This window comes from Alligator sinensis, unplaced genomic scaffold (genome assembly GCF_000455745.1).
Source record: "Alligator sinensis unplaced genomic scaffold, ASM45574v1 scaffold832_1, whole genome shotgun sequence".
In the NCBI taxonomy this organism is placed as follows: Eukaryota; Metazoa; Chordata; order Crocodylia; family Alligatoridae; genus Alligator; species Alligator sinensis.
In genome coordinates this window covers 2,076,914-2,095,192 of record NW_005842057.1, presented here as the reverse complement: position 1 = coordinate 2,095,192, position 18,279 = coordinate 2,076,914, and positions in this window count along the sequence as shown.

Here is an 18,279-nt window from a genome sequence, read left to right as displayed (position 1 = left end):
TTATGGTCCTGGTCTGCTCCCCGCCTCCCTGCTGCAGCAGTGGGGGGGAGGGAGGAGTGGGCCCGGGCCTGATGCATGGGAGGACTGGACCCAAATGTGGGAAGAAGACGGGCCACCATAGCAGGGGGCAGGGAGGGGCGCAGCGGGCCCAGGCTGACCCAGTGGTGGCAGGAGGATGGGACGAGTGGGCTCGGGGCTGACGCAGGGGAGGAGGGGTTGGGGAGGAGTGAGCGTGGGCCCGATGGTGGGGAGGAGGCTCGCTCCTCCCCTCCCCTCGCAGCTGCCATGTTGGGCTGGGCTGGGCCCACTGTCCTCACAACTGTGGTGAGCCAGCTTTAACTCTGCTCAGGCCTGCTTTCCCCCCATTTCCCCCCCGCATTGGGTCCAGGTCCAGGTCCATTTCCCCCCCCGCCACAGGGTGGCAGAGTGGGTGGGGTGAGGCCAGCCCTGCTGGCCTTGTCCCCCTTTCCGTCTGCTCTGTTGCTGCTGCCTCCAGGGAGCTCTTTTGCTGTCGCCTCCCCATTCTGTCCCCTGTGTCCCCACCATCCTGTTGGCAGGCTGCCTTCTGTCAGAATGCTTCTTTGTGCTCTGATTGGCTGTTTGTCAGCCAATCAGAATGCAAATAAAGCATTATGGACAGACAGATAGACAGACTTAGGCTTTTATAATATTAGAGTGGGAGGTTGGGGAGCGAACCAGGAAACTGCAGGCCCATTAGTTTGAACTCCACACTATGTAAAAACTTTAGAAAAAAATTGAAATCAAACAATGATTAAAGAAATTAAGGTACATGGAAAATAGAATGAAATGCAACATGTTTAAAAAAGTTACATTGGGATGGACCAAGCTGATAATTATGGTATGGCTACTGATTTCTATACAAAGGGAATACAGTAGATCTTATCTATCTGGACTTCAGTTAAGCATGATACAATGCCACAGGGAATTTATTAGTTGAGCTGGGGAAGATGTGGAATAGTAGAAGAAGGTGTAAAGTTGCTAAGAAAATGGTTAAAAGGGACATGAAAACAGGTGGTGTTGAAAGGGGAAATATTGAGGCAGAGGAAGGTTACTAGTGGAATTTTTCAAGGATAGGTCATCCACCTTGGTTCAATATTTTTGTTAATGGCATTGGCATAAAAAGCTGTGTGTGCTGATGAAATTTGCTGAAGACAAAATCAGGAAGCATTACAAAGGACTGGAATATTGTACTAAAAGAATTAAATAACCCTGAGACCTGGAGAAAAAGGAATGAAATTTAATAGAGCTAAATGCAAACTCATGCATTTATAGAATAATAAGAATTTCTGCTGTAAGCTACGAGGTCATTGGTTGGAGGCAATGAAGGACAACAGGCATTTTGGTTATTGGTTGATGACTAGATCACTATGAGTCACCAGTAAGATGCAGCTGAGAGGGGCAAATGCCATCCTAGAATGTATCAGGCAAAGTGTTTCTAGTGGAGATATGGAAGTATTAATGATAATGTATGAGGCACTGTTAAAATCTTATCAATAGTACTCTGTACAGTATTCAAGAAAGATAAATTAAAATGGGAGGAGGTGCAGAGAAGTACTTTTAGGAGGATCAAGGGAATAGAAAACATATTTTACAGGAAGAAACTGAAAAGCATTGGCTTAGTTAGCCTAATAAAATAAAGTCTGGTAAAAGGGTATGATTGCTTTTCTCTCCTTTCTCTCCCAATGTATTTAGAGAAGGCATTGTTTTAACTATAGGACAATATTAGCCCAAGAAGATTTCTAACCATAAAAGGAGTGTTTGTTTTGGAAAAGACATATAATAGAAGTAAAAAAGAGGAGAAAGAAACCTAACTGGTTTTAAGTGTGGTTGGATCAGTTTATTCAAACCATTATATGATGTGGCTACCTTTGATAGCAGGGGACAGGATTTGATGACCCAGGAGATTTGTTCCAGTTCCACATTCCTAATTCCCACTATCTAAAACACCAAAGTGCAAACAGGATAACAAAATTCTGTATAGTAATGGAGAATGAGGAAAAGTAGTTTAATGTGTTCAAGCACTTAGGCTGCCTATGCACATGCTCAGTGTTGGGGGAGGGGTGTTTTAATTAAAGTGACTTCCAGAGAGGCGTGCTAATTAAAATGCCTCACTGCCACATGTATTAAGCCCCAGCATGTTTAATAATGGCTGTGGGATGCTTTATCTGTACCTCAGTCTATGAGCTTTAGATAAAGCTCCTCCATGGCCATTTCTAAATGCATGGAGGCTTATACACATGATGGTGAAGCCACATTAGAGTATTCTAATTAGAATGCGGAGCAGACTTGATTGATTACCAATGCAGGGGTGGCCATGAGTGCCACAAGTGGCATAAGCAGTCTCTCTGTGGCATGCAGGACAAGCAGCATAGCAGCACATAGGACAGGAAGCAGAAAGCAAAACAGCAGATTGGGCAAAGAGCATAGTGTGATGGGCTGGCTGGTAGTGACCTAGCCCAGGGGTTTTGAAAGGGCAAAAGATGATTGGAGGATTTAGGATTACCTTTCCTCACCAATCAGGTCACAGAGATTCACCCTCCATGTCCCCTGATTGGCACCGTGGGTCACCTGGAGGGGGATAAAAGGGGCAGCACGGCTGACTCTGGGAAGAAACCAGCAAGGGACCACGAGGAAGGAGCTTCAAAGAGCTGGCAAGAGCTGAGCCAGTGGGGTGGGAGCAGTTACCCCAGAGGAGCCTGAAGGAGTGGGACCTGCAGGCAGCAGTTGGACCCTCAGCAGCACAGCGTGTGGCCGGCAGGAGAGGCTTCCCTGCTGGACTCCAGGATCCCCTATGAGAGGCTGTGGCCAGCACGAAAGGCTCCCCCGCTCCAGCAAGGATCTGAGCAGCGACCTTTAAGGTTCCCAGCTCGGCTTCCAGCTCCTTCAATCAGAGGCCAGGCAGCTTGATGTGAGGCCGGGGCTCCGGGAAGGTCAAGACCCCTAGCAGCTTGGAATAATGCTACTAGTGGTGGATGTATGGCAGCATTTCTGCCTACCACATGGGAGATCTGAGTTTAAGTCCCAGTTGGGTTGACTTGGGGTGAGTGAGCTAACAAGAAGCAAATCTTCTTGCAGTGGAAAGCGGCCATTGTGCTTTCCCCCTTTCTCCCTCTCCAGGGACCTGGGCCCTATATTTCCTTGTCATTTGACATTTTGTATTTTGTGCCTTTTTTTATATTTCACCAACCAGTATTGTTTGCTCTGTTGTTTGTGTTTTATATTTTGTTAACCCTGTCTTTTGTCAATGATTGTAAATGTCTAACCTTTGTTGAATCCTGCCCCCTTGGGGCATTGTAGTGTCCACTATACCCTCCGATTCATGCCTGTTATGTTCCCAGTATTGTTCCCTCATTAAAAGGTATATGGTTAAGTCCCCATTGGTGGTCTGGCTCTGCTCTATAGGGGAAGGAGAGTCCCTACACCTCCCACAGTGGTTGTGCACCTACTTTGATCCCTTCAATTGGAGAGGGGGTACCTCTTGGAGTACTGCCCAGGTTACAATAGAGTAGAGGAGCAGAAAGCAGGGCAGCATTTTGGGCAGAGGAAGGGGATTGGAGTGGCATTTTCTGGTTCATGTTCTAGTTAGAACGTGTCAGCACAGATGTGATGCGTTCTAATTAGAATGTAAACTAGCACATGTATAGGCAGCATTAGATACTCTGGTGATAAGTCAGAGAAAAAGTAGTCTCTGTGAAATACTTTAAAAATATATATCAGTATTAGTAAAGTGAATTTGTTAGAGTCACAGAAGAGTAACTATTTGCTGACCCATTCTGTATTAGTAGAGTGGGGGCCAACCTGTATAGCAGTAGTGCCACAAATTAGCCCCATTATCTCCCCAAGTGCCACTCCAGTCCCCTTCCTTTGCCTGTTCTGCATGCCACACACAGAGACTGCTCATGCCATTTGTGGCACTTGTAGCCACCCCTACATGAGTAATTCATCAGTAGTAAGCCTTTGTAAAAACTGAGGGATTTGGAGCAATGTCAGCCCCCAACCTTAAAGGACCCAGTTCCTTCCATTCAGCATTTTGTACAGGCATTTCTATGCCTGGCTAGAGAACAATTTTGTTTAAAATTACTCTTCATTCATTAAAACAAATATAAAAGCTTTCAAATATTTTTGTTAAATAAATTTAGGTTGAAACTATTCATTTCTCTGATACAAAAATGTCATGTTTTACATTCAGGATCACCCCTTTCTGGGTATATGACTGGAGCCTCCAACTTAGACTTAAAAACAAGCCAAAAGTCTTTGGAAAACTATTAAACCTGCCATGCCTCTGTGAAACATTTTGATTTAGGTAAAAAAGCAAGAAAAGATTTCATTGAAAATGTTCTTGCTGGCTCTAGTCATACACCTTTGTCCTCATTACAGTTTTTTCCTTAGAATTGCTTGTCATTTAGCAGTTACATTTTAAAGGCTAGGATGGGCAAACAATTGATTTCAAAGGCTGACCTCTTGGGAAAACTAAAATGTCTGTAGTCTGGAACAAATATGAGGAGTGCCTAGATTAGCCTTTTAAAAGGTGTGTTAATTATATTTAGTTAACAGGCAATTGGTTAACTCTAGGCAAAAAACCCATCACTAGGTTCATAAAGTGGCAGTAGTCAATGCAGTAGTGGCTGGCTGAAATGCTCCTGAGTGAAAAGATGAATTCATTGTCAGTAATATCTCTTTAAGTGTGTTGTAGTAGGGAGAACATTACCCCTCCTGCAAAATTGATGTTCTTCAGGGGCATGTCTACATGTACAAATGCTGTGGGGTGGGCTTACTCTAGAGTTTCCCACCAAACCTGGAGCTGACTGGGACCTGCCCTAAAATGGGACAGTCCCTAGCCATGTCCAGGAAACATGTGCAGACTTCTCTGTGCAACCTGGGGCTGGCCAGGAACTGTACCAGTCAGGGGCAGGTCCCAGTCAGCTCCAAGGCTGAGCAGGGAGCAGTCCCTGTATAGGAAGCTCCCAGAACCTGCTCTACAATCACAGTCATGGAGTGGGGGATGGGAGATTGTTCCCAACTCCTGCTCTGCAACAGCAGAGTTGGGGCTGGGAGTTCCCTGCTGTCAGGGCAGGGGACCGTGCCCCTCCGGGCTCTGGTGGCAGAGCCTGCCCCAGTAACAGGCACCTTGGGGCAGTGAGCAATCTCCCAACCCCTGCTGCCCAGCTGACTGGGAGCAAATGTACACCCACTTAGCTGTCTACATGTGCCATACTGCAAAGTAATTATTCGGCAGTTAAGTTGCTACTTGCATTTGCAGGTAGAAAATTAACTGCTAAGTGGAGGAAATTATTGTGCAGTAACAGTCAACACATATAGACGGTGATGCTTATTACACAGTAATTAACTCTATTGCGCAGTAAATTATCTTGTGTATGTAACCCTGGCACACAGTGCTACCCGCGTGCCACCTCCGAGTGTTGGAATCCTGGGGTGCCCAATAGTGTAAGCCTCACTTGGCTTTCCTAGGGGCCAAAACAGGGCTTTCTGGCAGGGAGGGCGCATTTTACACTTACAAACCCTTTGCAACCACAGATATAATTATTTACAAATATTTAGTTATACACAATTTAATTATATACAGGAAAAGATATAACAAAAGTGGATACAAATTATAAATCGCTACTGAAATAACTATATACAGTACATAAAAGCAGCACTGGTGGTACCCATTGCTCGGGTGCCTACGGGGTTCACAAACTGATAACCTTTCAGGTATGATATAAGTTAAAGGAGAAGCATAAACAGTAATTATACTTTGAAGCACTAATAAATACATTGCTTAATATTTTCAACATGAGTTATTGCATACTTATTTACAAACACTACTAGTAACCTTTATGTACAGTGAATTTGCACATAATCCCCAGCTCCTCCCACCACACGGGGGTGGATCCCACATTGGCTGAGGCATCACCACACTGCTGGCAGCGGCTCCCACATTTGGGTCACTGAAACACACAATGCATAGTGCCCTGGGCCGCAGCCCCTGCACTGTGGGCAACACAGCTCATGCCACAGGCTAAAGTAGATACACTTCTCCCATGAGTGAACACATGGGTGCACTGGGGAGCCCACGCCCTCCCTTTTAGGTCACACACACCCCAACGAAATAAGGCTAGTTCCCTGAGTCTTGCCTCCCCTTCTTTGAGCAATGGGAACATGCTTGGCCAAGTTTCCTCAGCTGTGCACCCCTCCTTTAAATTACACACACACTAATTGAGGGGTTGCTTCCCCGCAAGCAAACTCATGTGTTCCTCAGGCAGCTGCCTGTGGGGATCAGCCCGCTCCCTCCAAAGCCCTGGCTCGAGTCCTGGGCCTCCGAGTGCTCTGCTGCCCCATCGGCAGCTCCGGTGGGCTCAGCGGGGCAAGTCACTGCAGCCTGGCCTACACAGCCTTCTCCTGCAGTGCAGCCCTTCCCTCCCCATCTCCCTCTCTCTGGGCGAGGAAAAACTCCCCACTTTTAAAGAAATCCTGAGGCTGGGATTTTCCAGAGCTCTAACTGTTCTTCTCTGATTTCAAACCCCTGGCCGGGGTTTTTCCATTCTTTATCTCTATCAGGATGGCTCTGTCTGGGATGGCTTCATTTTGCTGCAAGTACAGGGTCCTTTGCCCTCATACAGTGTCTCTGAAGGGACAAGGCTCATCATGATACACCTCCCAGTCAGGTAAGCAGCCTTTCAATGTCTGTTACATGTAAATGTCTGTTTGCTGAGCAGGGTTTCTGAACTGTATTGCATTGGAAACTCTTCATGGAAAGTGTTCTGCTGTATCATAATAGATTTGTATTTCTATAAAACTAAAGTTTATTTTCTTATTACCATTTAACCAGGACAGGTCTATCAATTTAAATGTCTCAGTAGAACAAAACCCACATTGGATACATATATCTATCATTATTAGTTCATTATTTATACTGAAACCAGAGAAACTGGTGTTGTGAAAATAGATACTCCATCTGTGCTGATCTTGTAAAGAGAGTGCCTCCTGTGCTAGCAGCACCTTGTAGGACTGGATCCTTGGAGAGCTTAAGAAGCTGAGTCATTTGCATGTATTACCTGTTTATACGAAGTGAAATGGGTTCAGTTTCTGGAAAAAAAATGATGTTTTTTGTGTGGCATGCTGACTTCAGAAGACAGCCGGCAACATATATACTACAGTACACACAAGCATTTCTTCCCCTGCGTTAAAAAACATTATTAGATCTGTCAAGTGAACCATTGTGAAGTTAGGAAACGCAAGATTTAAGGGTGCCAGAGCAACTTGGGTTTAGTCCTTTGTGCACATGTGGTATGCACATAGTTTTTGTTTTGTGTAAATTTTGACATATGTTAGAATTGTAGAACGTTTAACATTCTGACTTTTTAGAACCTTTTTTTTTTCCCTTTTGGAGTCCACATGAATTAGCATTGAAATTTTAATAAGGGTTTTTTTGTTTTTGTTTTTACATTTTTTACTGTAATTGAAGCTTGAAATCAAAATAAAATGTTTTCAAATCAAAACAAAAATTTTCCAAATGATGACAATGCAATGTGATTGACTGTTCCAAAATTTATTGTGGAATTAAATTCATGAAAATGTTCAAGATTTGGCATTGGGGTAGGCTCTTTGTTAGGGGTTGTCTTCATCCTACCTATTGAAACTGTGCTGAAGGGAATGGAACAACAGGAACCAAAACCTAGGACTCCTTCCCTCTTTGTTGAGTATGCTAACAACAAGATTAGAGAGAGACATTCCTCCTTATGCAGTCGTTCTTCTTCTCTCTCTCTGGTCTTACAAATCTTGCATTCCTTTCTGACCAGAGGCTCAGGTCAAAAAGACAGGGGTCAGGAGGGAGAGTACCTTTTAAATCTTGGTTGTTGTATAGTGATATGGTAGGACAGTGTCTTATGAAGTGGAAATTATGGGTTTGAACCCATTTGGGCTGAGAAGGATGAAGAATCCTAGTCTCCCACTCCCTTGGAAAGTACTGGATTTGCTAGGGTCTTTTGGGTAGAACCCCTTTCATCCATGCTTTTAAAATGAAGCATCTTCTATTACATCTTATGAGAGGCTCAGTCCTGTTGGCATGATAGTGTGAAGAAATCCCCTCCCCTTCTCTCTGTTTCTCACTTGGGTCAGCCCAGGTGACCCTTCTCTCTCCTTGCTTTCTTCTTGGTTCAGGCTGGTTAGTCAGATGACCTGGCCAGATACAATTCCTGGGTGGCAGAGTGCTTTTTTTCTGCTGGAGGGCATTTTGAAAACTGCAAGCAAGCATCTCAGGCAGCTGCCTGTTGATTTCTGTAAGTGGAAACCTGCCAAGAGTTAGGAATTATGTGCAGTCCAGTCACATCTTAAAAGGGTCACCATATCCAATCTCTGTAAAACTCTCAAGTTGTTTTTGTTTGGTCAAAGTGTATTCTGACTTCCTCATTCTACCCCTTCTGTTCAATAAAGGTGTTGGGTTACAACCTGTATTGTTGTGCTGCTGAGGTGGGAGGCCTTTTACCCCTTGCCAGGCCAGTGAAGTTTATTTCTTTCTATTCTTCTTTAGTTTTTCCTGATGCTTTTTCAGGGATGCTTTGGGCTGAAAGAAGCACCCAGAAATATTATTGTGGGCAAAGCACCCCCAAGGCTGTCATGATCTGTGCGCCCTGGGCTGCACAGAGCCATGCCAGAGACCAGTACCTGGGTGGTGGCAGCATTACCTCAGGCTTGCAGATGTTCTGCAGGAAGCAGGACAGCTTGATAAGCACCCCTTGTTTCAGGGGCACCTGGCTAAACCCCTAGGGACAGAGGTAGGGCTGGAAGCCATGTCCAGCAGAGATCCCCTGAACTTTTACTGCATTTTCTACTTCAGGAACAGCTTTGTATGTTTTGAAAAAAGTATTTTATCTAACCAAGGGCATAGAGTAGGTTGTTTAGGCTGGGGGAGATCGCTTGTTGCTTAGTTGTTTAATTGCTGGCCTCGCTAGAGTAAAAGCTGTATCAACAAAGTTCTGGAGCTGGAAGGGGGGTTACTTGGGGGGGAGCTGGAAGGGGGGTTACTTGCTGGGCTTGCTACACATTTCATCACATCAGCAAGTTTAACCTGTTACGTAGCTATATAAGTCAGACGCCCACTGGGGTGTGGGTGCTTGCTTTGCGAACGATTGCCAAGCACCACTTTCTGTGCAGAAATAAAGTTTAAGTTGGATCCTTCACCCCTGTGTGTTTATTGGCACAAGCGCACCAGGCACAAACTCACCGTCCTTTGGGGACAACAAGCTGACTGTAGGCTCCCTGAAGGAGACTCCTTAAGCAAGGTTTTGGGCCTGGTACAGTGAGGTAGGTGGCTCTGTGTAGTAGCGTTCCCCACAGTTAGACATACTCAAGAGTCTGCCTACCAGATTGACCTATCAAGTGATTTAGATGCTGTTTTGCCTAGTTTCTGGATCACACTGGGGCTGCTGTAGAACCAACTTGTGTAGCTGTTCATTCCATAATGGTTACAAACATACTCAAAATGAGTGTAGACCAAAAGGGAAAGCAGCCATTCAGTTTTAGATACTTCCAGATTTAGCTGGCCTCTTAAAACGGCTAAATACAGAAAGTCAAAAAGCCCTAGGCTGAATCAGTTCAATCGTTGCAAATTAGTCTCAGCTGCATAGATTAAATTGAAACAAAAGTGAACAGACATTTACCTTTGATTCAGGAAATGCAGCCACATGCCTGCAGTGGCTCAAACCAGAAGCTGGGGAGGACACTAGAGCATGGATCTCTGGCTGTATGTTCATTTCCTCTTCCTGCTGCCTCTGAGGTCTCTGGGATTTGCAGTCCAGAATTGCAACAGCAGGACTCTGCAGGGTGGCTGATCACTTCCTCTTCTTGCTCCCAGGTGCCCCTGGAATTTCTGGTACACAGTCACAGCCAGCAGTAAGTTTGAGTGGGAGAAGGGGTGTTTAACCCCCCTCCCTGGCCCCAGAGTCCAGCTGGGGTTTGCCTAGGGGGCAGTTCCACTCCCCCGTAGACTGGGCTGCATCCCCAGCCTGACTTGCCACCCCTCACCCCTTGTCAGCCAGCCCTCATTGATCCAACTAGGGAACAAAGCAGTGAGGCCATCCCTGCTCTCTGAAGCAGACAACATAGCTGAACCCAGAGCTGGAAAGCATGCTGGGATACTTGGGGACTGTGATTTAACTTGAGCCAGGAAGGGGTCTGGGACAGAAGTTTCATAAAATGGTTTGATCCAAATCAGATAAGTCTAATATGTCATTCAACCAGGTTTATCTTAAACCAGCTTCAGCCATTTTGAAACTGGATTATATGCACTGAGCTTCTGTTCTGTTATGGGTTTAAACCAGTTTCTACTCACTTAAACTGGTTTATGTATAACTTCTGTCCCTAGCCAAGGAGGGCATTTCTGGATTGCAGTTTTAGATTTGGGTGCCTAATATTGTTTTAGACACCAAACACAATATCTGGCTGTAAGGGAAAAAGTACCCACTAACTTTGTCTGCCTAATTTGAAATACTCAAGACCTGTACTTAGCATTATATAGGACTTTATACCTTCGAAGCTCAACTCCCACTGACTTAAACTTCACCCAGAAAATAAGAAATATGAAGATAATGGCCACTTATTGAAAGCTAGTTTTAAGCATTGTTCAGGAGCTGTAATAGAGGTACAGACAGAATCCAAGTCCCCAGGGGACCATTCATCCATGATACTGTCCTTTCACTTCCTGTAATCCCTTACCTCATTTACTACACAGCTTCAAAATTTAGTGACAACAGGGGGCTTACAGAAAAGAGTCTTCTTTACTACATAGCTATGATTCCTTTGCAGAGCAAGCCCATCCAGTGCACTGAGAGAAGCATGGGGAACACAGGAAAAAAAATGCAATCATGTCATTAAAGAGTGCATCATAATGCACAGGAACAAGAAAGATAAATTGCACAGGCTGTCTTCATTCTGGCATTTCCTAACATTCAAGTATTTGACTTTGCCATACAAACAAAATATACATTTTAATACAGTTAAAAGCAATGCTAAACTTTTGGGGAAAAAGAATTCAGGGAATATTGATGGAATAAGGGATTGTATCCTGCAAAGCAGTGGACATGTCTACACAAGACATTTTCTACACAGTAAAGTAATTAGCTACACAGTAAACATCTCAGTGTCTACACATGCAGGGCAATTAGGTTGGAGTCAAATAATAAACTGTACAGGAGAGTAGTAGTATTTGTAAATACCAGTGCTATCCTTCTGCAGAGTTCTTTACTCCATAGCAGCACATGTGTAGACACTGATCTAGCTGGCTGGGGTACAAGGGTGCTTCAGTGTGGGGGCTACCTGTTGGCTAGACCCACTCTGGAGAACCCTCATGCCCCCATCAGTCCCTCTGCAGCACGTTGAGCCAGGTTGGAGCAGCCCTGAGGTGCTGCGACCCAGTTCAGTGTGTTGCTTTTCAGGACAAACATGTAAATGTGGGATAGTGATAAACATTTGAGTGTATTGTGTCATATTAGTATGCATGTGTAGACGCACTCAGTGACTTTAAAAAGAAAAAAAAGGGTCATAGTGGTCAAGCCAGTGAATGCAAGCCACCAGTGCAATAGTATGGCAAGAGGAAGACTTATGTAATCATGTTAATATAAAGCCCTGAGAAACAAAATAAATTACCCCATACTAAGCCCTATTGATTTGCGTCTTGTACTTTGCCATCACATTTAAAGATGTGCTCAGTGTACAGTGTAGATGTACCTCTAAAGAGCTCAATCTATTTAGTTTACCAACAAGAAGTTAGAACAGTTTTTTAATTACTGCATATAAATACTTTCATGAGAAGAAAATAATGGGTACTAAAGGGCTTAATCTACAGGAAAAGACAACAATAGGATGACAATATTATTTTTAAGGAAATCTGGGACACTGTCGTTTCGCCCCCGCCCCAATGCCACTCCACCTGCCTGCTGATTAGTGGCTGGGGGAGGGGGGGGGCGGGATGTGGGTCAGGAGGAACTATCCACAGGGAAATGGAGTGAGTGAGGCCAGGAAATCAGGTGCCTCTGCTGGGCAACAGATCAGGAGGAGGTGGAGGAGGGCTGAGCTGGAGGTTGCTGCTGAACAGGGAGAAAATTGACCTATTCCACAGGAAGTGTGAGTGCAGTGTGTGTGTGCATGCGTGCAGCTGCTCCAGATCCAGGCTGCTATACTGGAATGTGCATGTACTTCACCTTGAGCAGTTGCTTGACTATCATGTCAGTGAGAGCAAGTGTTCAGTTCATCATGTCAGTGTTCAGTGCAGCCTCCTCTTGCCCCTATCAGACCTCTATGCACATCCCCATCTGTTCCCCACCAGCTGCTTCCCCTTTTGGCTCCCTTCCCCCCCATCTCTCCTTGTGTTCCCCACTCACTCCTCCCTCTTCTCCCTCCTTCCATCCTCACCACCTCTCCCCTCCCATTGCTCCCCACACTGCTTCCCTACTCCCCAGACATCTCCTTCTTTTTGCCTCTGCAACCTTCCTCTCACTTCTCTCTCTCATCCCTCTTTCCATCTTTCTAGCTTGCCCTCCTCCTCCCCAGTGTGCAAACACACACTTGGTGGTATCAGGGGGAGTTCTGAGCTGAGCTCTGGGCTCTAGCCCCTGGCTGCCAGGCCTAGGTGGGACCAAGCTGGCCAGAGCTTTAGTCCCAGGGAAGATCCTGGAGCCCAGAGCAACCCTCCCCCCCAAACATGAGTTCCCAGAAGCTGGGTGGACAGGAAGGGGCAGGGACTTCTGCTCCCCTCTGGGCAGGGTTCTGAGCTGCCTTGCTGCAGTGGTTACTCCCTGGTCCTGTCTCCGCTGGGCTGCAGATGGGTGAACACATGTGTAATCAGTCTGCACTCACAGCAGTGCTCTCCCTCTGTGTTGCCCTGGCCAGTACCTGTCCCAGACAGGAGGAGTGGTGCCCAGCCCAGCCCAGCCCACCCCTCACTTCCCACCACCTCTCAGGAGGAGCCAGGTAGGGTAGCACCAATCAGGGACTTTTGTTTGAACTTTCACTAACTGGCTGGGGCAGCCTACAAAATCCAGGACTGTTCTGGCCAAACTGGGACATATGGTCACCCTAAATAACAAGAACCATTGCAAGAAGCAGAAGTCAAACAAATTCAAATTAAAAATAATGCACAGATTTTTAGCAGTGAGGTGGTTTGCCATTGGAACAAACCACCAAAGGAAATGGTGAATTCCTGATATCCGTCTTCAGATATCAGACTGGATGCATTTTTAGGAGATATGATTTAGCCAAAACACAAGTAATTGGTCCCAGTACATAGTAACAGGTGAATATTTAATAGCCTGTATTGTACAGAAGGTCAGACTTCTGTCTCTTTTGGCCTTAACCTATAAACTTAAATATTTTTTTAAAACATTTTTTATGTGCAATTGACTTTGTTTTTTTTAAAAGCAAACTGAAAATAATTCCTTAATAGGAACATCATCATGCTGATATCCATATAGAGCATCAGCAGGGCTGTAAACTTTAGATCCCCTACACAGATCTTTTTCCTTTCAGCTAATCGAGGAATTGATGGAAGTAATTAGTTTGTCATCCTCTATATGGACAACCACTGGTAGGAGTTGGGGCATGTCATTGGATTTCACAGATGTGTGCTGACAATACAGAAATGATGAGACTCAGGAATTCTGAGTCCTAACCAGTCTCTGAAAGAAAGTGTTACTCTGTTTGGGATAACTTATTTTGCTTGTTTTCCCCAAACTTGATTCTTTTCCCTCCAATGAGTCCTGTTCCAACCCTTTCTTTCTTGTATCCCAAGCTCCTCCTTTTTTTTCCTTGTTTCTGATCCTCAGACTTTCCATCCCAATATTTGCTGAACCAGTCAAGCCTTTCTATTCTGTAAACCTCAGACCCCATATTCCCCCTAATTCCTAATACCAGTCTTTTTTCCCAGACACCTGTCCTTTGAACCAGGAAATAACTGTGCTTTTAATTTTCTATCTACCTGATTGCATCCATGTATCAAGTAGACATAAAAATGCATCATTTGCATAATCAATTGTCCAGGAGTGAAAAATGATGATAACAAAAGGTAAGCTTGCCTTAAAAAATAACTTACATTGCATTTGTTTTGTTAATGTTCCTCTCACTCTTTTGCTTTTATTCTCTGTATGCATTTTTCACATTTTCTGTTCCCTGAATCACTTTTTATCTTATTATTTAAAGTAGATTATTTTTCTCTTCCTTTCTGCTTCTCTTTTCAATCTTGGTTAAATAGAGCCTTGTCTGAACTATACTTTCAACCTACCTAGTCAGGTGGATCTGAAATCTGTCAGAAGGTAACTGAAATATTTATTTGGCTTGGAACTGGTGATTACTAGGTCTGGGTTGGTGTCCCTATGAAATTAAACTATAGGCACAGAAAGCTCTTCCTTTGAAGCCTAACTATGAATTACTATTACTTAGATGCTGCTTTTGTTGACTTATCTGCTGCATAGTGTACTGTTCAACACTGCATCATGATCCACAAACTATACCTCATGAATGATGACTTAGATCTAAGCCAGACCATTTGTAGCCTCTTGATTCATAGACTGTAAGGCTGGAAGTGAACTCAGAAGATCATCGGGTCCAGCCCCCTGCACTAGCCTCATCAAGGCTAGCACATGATCCTAGGAGGACCCTGGGATTCATTGAGGGGGTGGAGCATCCTCCATTTAAACCCAGGGCCTCAGAGAAAAAAGGAAGTCTGTGCTGAGCAGGCCAGGAGGCAACATCAGGCTGACCTGCTCCTGGAACATCCTGGAGGTATGGGCAGGAGCTATGGGGATGGTTTGAAGCCTCCTGGTCCTGGGCAAGACCTAAAACTGCACCCTGCCAGGGATGGGTGGTCTGGTGGGGCTGTTTGTGGCCAAACAGTCCCCCAGAAATGTCAGGCCAGTTACCTCCCCAGCGAAAGGCAAGGAGGGGTGCCTGAAAACCCCAGCCCCTGCCTATGGGTGGGTTACTGACAAGCGAAGAGACCTGGGCCAGGCAAGCTCAGAGGGAGACATCGGAGCCCAGTGTAGTGGGGCCAGGCATAGCAGCAGCCACCTGAGCCCCACAGGATGGAAGACCCCAGTGCAGTGGAGCAGGCATGGTGGCAACTACCTGAGCCCCACAGGATGAAAGACCCCAGCGGCACAGTGAGGGGCAGGGAGAGTGAAATGGTCCAGTGAGGGGCTAAGTGAGAGGGAAGGCCCAGTGAGTGGCCGAGTGTGGCCCCAGGGAGGGGCAGGCGAGAGAGGCGGGGGTTTAGTCCAGAACAGGCGGCTGGCTGGCACTGAGACCCGGCCCTGAAAGGCCAGCCTGCTAAACCCAGCACGGACTGTCCAGTCTCCTCTTGACAATTTGCAGGGCAGGCAATTACACCACTTCTGGAGGGAGCTTATTCAACAGTCTGGACAATCTAACTGTGAAGAAGTTTTTCCTAATGTTAAGCCTGAAATGGTCTTCCAGGAGTTTGTGGCCATTACTCCTTGTTTTCCCCAAGGGTACCCTGAACAGTAATCACTGAGCCCTTGATGTACTCCCCTTATGTAGTGGTAACCTGTTACCAAGTCCCTTCTCAGCCTTCTCTTTTTCAGGCTGAAGAGTCCTAGGTCCCTCAGCCTTTCCTTGTACGGCTTGCCGTGTTCCTTGTATGGCTTGCTGTGCAAGTCTCTGATCATATGGGTGGCCCTCCTCTGGACTCTCTCAAGCTTTGCAACATCCTTGTTAAAGTGCAGTGCCCAGAACTGGACCCAGTACTCCAATTGGGGTCTCACCAATGCTGAGTAGAGTGGAAGAACCACTTCCTTGGTTTTGCTGGAAATCCACTGATTGATGCATGCCAGAGTATTAGTTGCCCTGCTGGCAATAGCATCACACTGCTGGTTGATGTTCATACAGTGGTCTATTATTGCCCCCAAGTCCCTTTCATTAGTGGTGCTGGTCAGTTTGGCACTGTCAAGCCTGTAGGTGTGTAGAGGGTTGTTTGTCCCCAGGTGGAGCACTTTACATTGCTCAATATCGAACTTCATCTGGTTCTGACTCGCCCAACTTGCCAGCCTGTCTAGCTCTGCCTGTATCTGTGGCCTATCTTCCAGTGCGACCACACTTCCCCATTACTTGGAGAACAGATGTGGAACTAAATGGCCAGAAAAGTAGATGGTGCTCCCAAAAGAACAGTTCATGACAAGGCAGTGTGCTCGCCCCACTTTTATTCAACATCTGCATTAACAATCAGCCACTTCCTGCTAAATATCAGCATTTCATCTATGATGACGATCTCTGCATTACTACACAGTAGAAGAATTTGAGGACACAGAGAACATCGTGGAGACGGCACTGAATCTGATATTTTGTTATTACCTAAAGAATTATCTCAAACCCAACCCTAGGAAAACCAAATCTTTACTTTCCTAGGGTGACCAGAGTTTCAAACATTAGAAACACCCATTCAACTTAGGAGTAACTCTGGAACATACACTTAGTTACATAAAGCACGTTATGCATGTCTACACGTGCATTAATGTGTTTTAGTTAATGCACATTAAATCTAGTACTTTCATTGTGAGGTACTAGGAAAATGTGCATTAGCCAAGGAGATGCTCCGGCACCCAGCTAGAGTGTCTCTATGCCTGCCCACTTCACCCTGGTCATCAAAAACCTTCACCAGGGCCCCCTGAAAAGGAATCATGAGGCAGCCCTCAGCCCCCAGCTGCGTTCCTGCTGTCAGCTGGGTTATAACCTGGTGACAGAAAGAGAGCACATGGTGGAGGCTGGGGTCTTGGCACCCCAGCGAGAGGGCCACCACCAGGGAGATAACTCTCTCCAGGGTTTGGAGCTGGGGGAGCATGACCTAATTAATGAATAGGGAGGGATGGAGCTGAGGGCCACCCTGGTCCCCAGCTCTTCTAGGGGCTCAAGGGGGACACACTCGCCCTCCACCATGAGCCCCCTATCCACCGCTTTTTGTGTGGCAGTCTCCAAGGCAGCAAAAAAGACCTCCTTGCCATGAAAGTGGGAGGCCACCATGATCTTGGGGGGCCCCCTGCTACCCAAGCCAGGGCCTGCATCTAGGTCTCAAAGTGTAGGTTTTCCCACTTGGGCAGTTGGCACTTTACCCTGTGCCTGTGGGTGAGTGCCGGAAAGGGGGCCCTGCTGTCTGACCTGGAAGGGCTGGAGGTGGAGGGTCCAGGCCCCATGGCTTTGGGTTGCCCCACAGCTGCCTGTGCATAGCTGCAGTTCCTTCGCTGGGGGGCCCCATTGGTGGTGCTGGGGCTAGGGCCAGGGCCAGGCTGATTGGGTGTGCTGGCTGGTGTAGTTACCTTACCCAGGTAAGAGACATGGGCCTAGATAGTCCTGGGATTAGGGGGGCAGTGAATGCACCGTCAGGAGGCCTTAAATGCCTCTACACTAATGCTCATAGTATGGGGAACAAGCAGGAGGAACTTGCCCTCCTGCTAGCTAACACAAACCTGGACATAGTGGAGGTCACTGAAACTTGGTGGGATCCAACGCATGACTGGGCGGTAAACATCAGGGACTATAGGCTGTACAGGAGGGATAGAACAGGGAGGAAAGGTGGGGGTGTGGTGCTCTATGTCAAAGAGCAATACATGTCCTCAACAAATAGCACTGGGTCAGAGGAGGGGCAGACTGAAATGCTTTGGATCTGTATACAAGGGGGTCGGGGGAAAAGGGACTTAATGGTAGGGGTTTACTATAGGCCACCTGACCAGGGGGAAGAGCTGGACCAGGAATTCTCAGATCAGCTTGCGGAGGCAGTAAAGTCAAAGGACGTGGTCATCATGGGTGACCTAAACTACCCAGACATCTGCTGGGAAGAGCAGTCAGCCAGATCTGACTGCTCACGTAGGTTCCTAGCTGAATTGCAGGGCCTCCATTTAACCCAGGAGGTGCACAGTCCCACCAGGGAAAATGCCTTGTTGGACCTGGTCCTGGCCTTGGGCACTGACCTGGTGAGTGGACTGCGGGTTCTCGACCACATGGGTGATAGCGATTATTGCTTACTGGAATTCACTATCCAGTGCAGGGTGTCAAAGGCCTGAAGTAAGGCAACAGCCCTAGACTTCAGGAGGGTGGCTTTCAATGAGGTAAGGAGACTAGTTGGGGAGGCACTGAGGTCCCGGAGGTGAGGGGAGTTGGGAGTCCAGGAAAACCGGTCATTCCTTAAGGAGACAATCCTCCAAGCCCAAAGGGTGACAATCCCCACGTGGATCAAAGGGGGCAGGAATGATCAAAAGC